This window comes from Arachis ipaensis, chromosome B10, assembly GCF_000816755.2.
Source record: "Arachis ipaensis cultivar K30076 chromosome B10, Araip1.1, whole genome shotgun sequence".
Taxonomy (NCBI): Eukaryota; Viridiplantae; Streptophyta; class Magnoliopsida; order Fabales; family Fabaceae; genus Arachis; species Arachis ipaensis.
The window spans coordinates 48,177,306-48,185,822 of record NC_029794.2 but is presented as its reverse complement, the minus strand read 5'-3'; the positions used below and the strand labels follow the sequence as shown (position 1 = coordinate 48,185,822).

Genomic DNA, 8,517 nt, shown 5'->3' with positions numbered 1-8,517 from the left:
GAGATAGCTGGAGAGTACGTACATGTGATTCTACCAGAGTGGGACCTTCGCCCTGAGCCAATCTTAGACTTTCCACAGCCTACTGAGTCGGCACTACCGGATGACGGGGTAGCTCCGATATACGCGAATGGACCTGTGCTCGCGAATGGTTTTGTACATAGTGACAGCAGTATTTCTGGTGGATCTGAGCGTATAGCTGTAGCCACAGACGATGAGGAGGAGGAGGATCCCTGAGATAGAGATAGAGCAGAATGAAGAGATGGGCGAGCCTCACGACGATCTCTTGAACGGCCACGTGTAGATATAGTTTGACAGCTGTAGCGGTACTCTTTTGATGACACTCTAGTGTTACATTATCTATTGTTAGTCTCTCACTTGTGTTAGTACACCCGAGAGCTAGGAGCTATATAGTGGTTAGGCTAGCCTGGGCACCAGTTTAGCGGCTTTTTGTATAGGCCAAGCCCTGGGAGTGTCGTGTATATATTAGCTACATAGGTTGACGAGGATGTAAACTGACTTGATCTTGTGTAAACGCTACATGTTTTGTTATAGTGTACATGATGTATATTACCAGTTGTGTTTCTATGTTTCTTTATGCTTCTTTATTATTTCTATCAGTGTGTGCTTATTTATTTTACTCCCTCGCTCGCAATGATATAAGTTAAAAAAAAAAGTTACTCGTAAAATTGGCAATGTTCTAACAAGGCACAGGCTCATATATTAAATAATAGATAATAGTTAGGAAGGACAAGTTAGTAACACTTAGCTTCTTGTATGACCATGGCATACTGGGAGTTGGGTCATTACAGAACCCATCTTAGCTTGCCTGTTTCCATTTTCACATAGTTGTCAACAACATATTGTTGAAGAAGTTGCCCCACTTGCAAAACTATTGAGTGATCATCGGAGAAGATCTATGAATTTTGAGGATATTAGAAAATTGTTAAAAATTATGAAATAATGTATTGGTACAAACTATCATCTAAGGAAGTTTATAAATGATATAGCAAATATATGAGTTTGTATTTAGAGTACATAGCTATAATATGTACGGCATGCTACTTTGTTCCCACGTTGAGTTCGAGTATTGATATCCCATACATGGGTTCCAAATGGAAAAATAAAAGGATATTGTAGTGGATCATAATAGCCAACAAACTCATGAATCCTTCTAAGGTTACCAGCATGAGTTTGAACCTTGATATCTCGTCTGCACACCATTGTTTCAATATCATCACTCTCTATTGTGGTTGACTGGTAGGTCGCTCTCTAATCACCAAACTACACTCTTGCACATCTAGTCGTTGTGCAAGCTGGCGGAATACATGGATAAAAGGATTATATCGGTGCAACAATTGTTGTAGCTTCAAAACCAAACTTTCATGCAGTTGTGCGTTCTCCAGTATCATATTTTGTAACATGTGCTCAGTATCGTATATATACAGTTGCAAGAACCGTAGTCGTGCCCTTTGATCCTAATGAAATCCTCCTATACTGTGGTACATTGATCCTTGAGCACATGACTTGCTGTAGCCAATTGTTCGTCTATGTCTACACCACACGAAGTGAATAAAATAACATTATTGTAACCACGAATGTATTTCCTGAAATGGTTCCCTTCTGCAGAAGGGTCTAAGAAGATTTCAAGTAATTCTTGAGGAGCATTTACTTGGGGCAAAGAGACTTTTCCCCCATTACAACACATGTCAAATGTTTCATGATGAAACAGACGTGCATTACAATGTGTACATGTCCTTGGAGTAGGTAGTGTAGTTTGAAGCACTGTTGTATTCTCTTGAAATTTCCGAGCACAATTGTGGGATGTTCTAACATGGTGTCTAATTTCTGCACTCGTATAGATAAATAATATAATGTTATAGATTTTTTTCCTACATGTGCCAATAATTGTATCGTTAGGTACTCAGGTAAAATTCATTAATTATTTCATATTATTTAGATAGTGGAATCAAGAGTAAACAAAGAATATATATACAACTTTTCAATTGAGGATGATTTTTTAAAAAATAAACGTAATTTTTAAAGATGTAGTGTCTTTTTCTAGATTTTTCTGTTGCCTAAACTCATATAAGATGTCAAAGTTTAAAGTTTTTGGTAATACAGGAGGTTAAATATATTTAATAGAGCAGATTTTTATTCCGAGTTATACTGAAATATACAAAGAGTATTTTTAAAATGATATGATTCTATTGTGTTTTTGTTTAATATTCAATTTTATGAAAGTTTTTAATGTCGCCTATTAATTTATAATAATTTTAATTTTATTTTTTAAATTTATTATGATAAATTAACGATATAATAAAAAATTTGTCCATTAAAATTGCATAAATATTTTTTTATGGTTAACATACTTGGTGTTTTTTTATTTTGTTATTTTTGTTGGTGTTTATGTTTATAATATTTTATACATTATTAAATTTTAATTTGATAATCTTGTTATCATCAAGGGTTTATTCCCTAGTAACTGTAACGATGTTAAAATTTATTTTGCATCACTAAATAATATTATGTGTCTCATAGTTTTTGCTATTGGATAAACGATGTAGTAGCATTTTTTTGAGTTAGTACTTAAATCAGTGATTCATTAAAAAAAAATTTTATAACTGATAAGAATGTATATACCGTTAGCTATGTTTTTAATTTGAGATCTACATTATTTAGTTACGTGTTGACTTGTAACTTTTAATATAATGTTTAGTTTTTTTATTTTAAGAAATTAGAACACTTTGTGCTATTTGTAAATTTCACCATTTATTAAATGCTTAATTTGTTAATGACTTTATAATAAAAAGGACCCATATAATTTGTACAGTTTATTTTTAAATACATGAGATAGGACATCAATATTTTTGTAGTATCTATTAATTGTTGTTTTTGTGTTTAATTTTTTTTTTTGTTCACTTTTTGTTCCTTAATTTTAAAAGATATATGTTGTTACAAAAATTTTATTATATAGTTATTGTTAGTATTATTAGTTTCATGAATGTATCAATTATTTTAAATATTTTATTTGTTAAGTATTTAATTTAAATTTTTTTATTAAATTCAGAATTTTGGTATGCATGTACTTTTCTTCTTATTTATTTGGGTATTTATGTTAATATTTCTTACATTATTAAATTTTAATTTGATAGTTTTTTTTACCATCAAGGGTTTATTCCCTAGTTACTGTAACTACGTTAAAATTTATTTTCCATCACTAAATGATATTATGTGTCTCATGATTTTTGCTATTGGATAATAGTTGTTGTGGCATTATTTTTATTTAGTACTTAAATTAGTGATTCATTAAAAATTTATCTTGTAACTCATAAAAATGTATACACTGTTATCTATGTTTTTAATTTGAAGTTTACAATATTTAGTTACCTATTGACTTGTAACATTTAATATAATGTTTAGTTTTTTTTATTTTAAGAAATTAGAACACATCGTGCCATCACCAAATTTCACCATTTATTAAATTCTTAATTTGTTAATGACCTTATAATAAAATTGACCCATATAATTTGAACAGTATATTTTTGAATACATGAGATAGGACATCAATATTTTTGTAGTATCCGTTAATCATTATTTTTGTGTTTAAATTATATTTTTTTTTTGTTTAGTTTTAATCTTTAATTTTAAAAGATATATGTTGTTACAAAAATTTTATTACAAAGTTATTCTTATTATAATTAGTTTCATAAATGTATTGATTATTTTAAATGTTTTATTTGTTAAGTATTTATTTTACTTTTTTTTATTAAATTAAAAATTGTGTTTACAATATATAGTAAGCATAATTTTAAGAGTAATATAGACAATAAGCATAATAATACAATAAGTTTAACTAAACACATTTTATATAGTAGTATACATTAACAAAACTTTATATTTATTCAATATAATAAATGTCTTAAACGATTATTATATGATGATGATGATAAAATATTAGAAATATAAATACAATACTCACCATTCATATTTGCATGAGTTCTAGCATTGTTTGTAGTTGGTTCATAAGAAGCAATTGGTTGAGGCCTTGAATTAGTAGCAGCATTGGTGTCTCGACCTACACCTATATTAAAAAAAAACTGCAAATTTAATATGTTGTATACTTTTTTGAAAAAATAAAAAATTAGTGCTTAGCAATAAAATAAAGCGTGTTAATTAAGTTGGTTAATTTTGTTAATATTCTATGTTAAGAAGATTTAATGTGCAGACAAAATAACTTATATCAATGTGTTTATATGTTTTAAGCATATAAGATACTAACCAAGGGATCTGTTACTTGGACTAGTTCTGTTACCATGTATTTCCATACCTATATTTTTAAAGAGAAATATCAATAATAAGCATAATTTAAACTCATAAGAGAGGAATTAGTTATCATATTATTATTTAACTTTGACTGTGTGAAACAAAATATCAGTGACTTTAATTATTTTAGAATAGATCTGTATTTCTTTATTATAATACAAATAGTTTTTTTTATGCTTCTATTATATTTTTTTATAGTGTTTTTTTCAAAAGTTTGAATCTCGTCCATTAATGTTTGAGATATTTTAATTTGTTTTTTTAATTTGTTACCATAAATTGATGATATGATGACTATTTTATCAATTACGACAATTAAGAATACAAATATATGTTTAAAAATAGTTTATTTGTTATAATGTAATGTATCCTTGTTTTTTTGTGTTTACGTTGATATTTCTCATGTTATTAAATTTTGATTTGATACGATTTTTTTTATCATTAAAGATTTCTTATCTATTTAATATTATTAAATTAAGATATATTTTTTAGTAAAAAATAATGATAGGTTTCATGATTAATGTCATGGGTTAATATAGTAGTATTTTTAATAGTTGTATATCAAATTACTTATTTTGTAAATGTCTTTAATTCGAGAATTTGAAAGTTGTTTATCCATTGATTTATAATATTTAATATTTAATATAGTATAATAATAATACTCAATGATAGAATACCAACTAATTATGTTATTATGATTTCTGTTACTTGTGTCAGTTCTATTGTCATGCGCTTTCATTCTTGTATTTTTCAAAAGTAAAATATAATTATTTAGAACAAATTGAATTCATAAAAAAGAAAATTAGTTATCATGTTAAAATTGACGATGGGTGATAGCTCCGGTTATTTGTCTAATTATAGTCAATCGGGCTAGCCCTTAGTTAATTGGTAGAGGAATGCTAGGGGGCCAGCAATTTTTAAAATTTATAGCCATCAAATAGCCATCAATGAGACTTTTAATGGTGTGAGATTAATGTGAGATTTCATCAAATAGCTCACTTTTCTTTGATGGTTACATGCTGGCCAGAATTTGATAAAATTGCTGGCCCTCTAGACTTTTCCTAATTGGTACCTCCACCTGTGTTTGGCATTGGAGTTAGAATCGGAGTTGTATCAGTTGATATGGCAACTTGTTTTCCTTGTCGAATCATCTCTCGATAAGTTGCACGTCTTTTAGCTAGGTGTTGCTGTTTTTATTCTTGGGTCATGTTTTGTCTTCTTCGCCTAGTATATTCTATCTAAGTGGGTCAACATTGACGTGATTGTTGATTTCGTGAAGTTTTTATTTCTATTTGTCAGAAAGATAGCAAGATGCAGAGAAGAAAAACGTTTGCAGGACCAAGATTGAGAGTGAAAAAGTAATTTAATTCTCTTGGGATTAAGTATGACTGAAGGTGAAAGTGAGTCGGTTTTTAAATTAAATACGTAGTAGTAGTTCTTTTTATTAAAAATAAATCAGCTTTAAGATATGTCGTGGGATTGAAAGTGAATACTTTGATACTCTATTTTGGGGTAATTTTTTGATAAAAAAAAGATAGAATCAAAAGATAAAAAAGATGGAGGACATAGTAACAATTTGTTGTATTGAATTTAGTGTTTAACAAAAAGTTTGTTATATTGAATCCAGTGTTTAACAAAAAAGAAACAAGGTAAAATAGGAAGAAGGAATTGGATACCAAACTCTCCTATCCACATTATATATTGGTATAGCCCATTATATATTGGTATAGATTTGATTAAGGACTACTCTTTTAAATGTAATTTTTTTTAAAGATAAACAATAGATATAAGAAATATGTAAACCATGTATTGTAATTTAATTAATTTTTTTAAGAATGCCAACAAATTATGTTATTATGATGTCTGTTACTTGGACCAACTCTATTATCATGGCTTCCTTTTCTAGATTTCTCAAAGCGTAGAATATAGATATTAAGCAAAAATTAAATTTATAGCCAAAAAAATAAATTATCATAATACATGTTAAGTTTTTGTTTTACCTGAAATAAAATTAATTAGTTTTAAACTTCTATCAAGGGGGTAAAGCCAATTTTTTTTATTAAAAAAAAGAATTGAGTACGTAATGGCCATTTTTTTATTAAAAGTGAATCAGTTTTTAAATTCTGTCGTGGGTAAACCCATTTTTTAATAAAAGGGAAACATGGGTAAAATAGGAAGAAGAAATTGGATACCAAATTTCTGTATTCTCGTTATATATTGGTATAGATAAAAATATCTACACATAAAGTTAACATTATAATAAAAAATATAAAATTAAGTATGTTGAGTAATATTTTTATAGTTACAAATAATAAATACAAGCATTTTAATATAAGCATTCAATTATTTATAAAACATCTACACAGAGAGTTAACATTATAATAAAATATAAAATTAAGCATTTTGAGTAATATTTTTTATAGTTACACGTAATATAGAATCGAACTCCACTAGGAAGACAATGAGGAATCTTGACAATGTGTACAATGGGCTGATTTATTGGCCTAATAAGTGGATATCTTATATGTAACACCCTCACTACTAGAAAACTAGTTATTACAGACGGATATTTTCGACGGATTTTATCCCACGGAAATACAGACAGAATTTCAAAGGGATTTTTTGTCGGAAAACAAAAAAAATGAATTAGCATAAATTACAGACAGAAAAAAAATTCGTCGATAATTCTGTCGAAAAAATTAATTTATTTTTGTCAAAAATAATTATAGATAGAAAATCTGTCTGTAATTAAATAAACAGAATATTGTGATTTTATAAAATTATTACAAACAGAAAATCTGTCAGTAATTTAAAATAATCCCTCGGAAATATTAAAATAAAGGATTGGTTATTGTTACTCTCAATCCCTCATTTCACTTTTTTTTACGTTTTTCTTGGATTACTGCCATGGCTTCTCTCTCTCCATCGAAGATTTGACGTCCTCCACTGTCGCGCCACCGCCGCCGCTCGCGTCGCACAAGCTCCCTCCACAACCGCTCTCATCGCGTTTGCTCCCTTCATCACCATTGTCGCACGAGCTCTCTCCGTCGTGCTCTTGTCTTACGAGCTCCCTCTGCCGCCGCTCTCGACGCTGCTTCTTCTCTCCTCGCCAGAGGTTTGTCATCGTCTCTTCTCATCACTGTTAGTTCAGGTAGGCCTTCGCCTCCTTCTCATCCCTAACCCTAACCCTTCCATTGTGACTCTGTTCTGATTTCATTATCCCTAGCCCTAGCCGTAGCGCTAACCCTGTCCTTTCCCTATTTTGCTTGAAGTTGAAAATCAAAGAATACGATCCAGGAGAGCTCTTATGTTTGCAAATCAGCTGTTGCTGCTGCAGAGAACTGAGTTTCTAAATTCTAAGGTATGAATTTTGTATGTTCCTGTAATTTGTGAAATCTGAAACATAAAAATTTCTCTGATTATGGTATAGAATGAAGTTTGTTTATGAATTATATATTTGAATTGCTAAGATTTTTTATCTGGAATTTGCATGTTCTTGTTCCTTCCAGTTCTTGTTATGACTTATGACTATTGATTTTGGCTCCTCCTTCCTGTTCTTGTCTGAATCTGCTGAATTGCTTTTTATCAAGTTTTTTAAATTTAGAGTTCTCTACTGAATAGTTATATTAGTTCTTTGCTGAATTGCTTTTTATCAAAATTTAGAGTACAAAATAATAGTAAAAAAGACGAAAATTAGTTTTTTGTGGACTCTTGAATGATATATGTTGCATTATTTATTTTAGCTTCTGATCATTTTTACCTATGCTTTGGCTGTAATTTTGATAGATTTTCTGATTTCCTTGCAGTGAAACATGATTGTGTGTTTCGTGCTGACTTGGATTTAAATGAAATAACCTATGTATTAGGGGTATAAGAAGCTTCCTCTCCCCACTTAGTGCTAAATATCATTATTGTTCAATGCATTTAAAGGATTTTTATTTTTATGGTTCCGTCTCTGAACTTTTGTTTCATATGTGCAAATATAATGCAGGGCCCCAATTTGAAGGATAAATGCATTGAACTATATTGCTATTCAGTGATTAATTAATTTATTGCAAATTGATATGAGGTTCTATATATAAAATTCTCTTCAAGTGCTAAATATCATTGTTATTCTTTTCTTTTTACTTAGTAAATATACGAAGTTTGTGTTAGAAGCCCTTGAACTGTAGGATACCATAAAGAACTATGAGAGCC

General features: G+C 29.2%; 1 long non-coding RNA gene across 1 annotated transcript; it reads left to right on the top strand.

Annotated features, from left to right (window-relative positions):
* On the top strand, positions 7,186-8,214 carry LOC107621598. Its single transcript, XR_001615861.2, has 3 exons — positions 7,186-7,471; positions 7,593-7,681; positions 8,127-8,214. It is a non-coding gene; the product is annotated as an uncharacterized LOC107621598 (long non-coding RNA).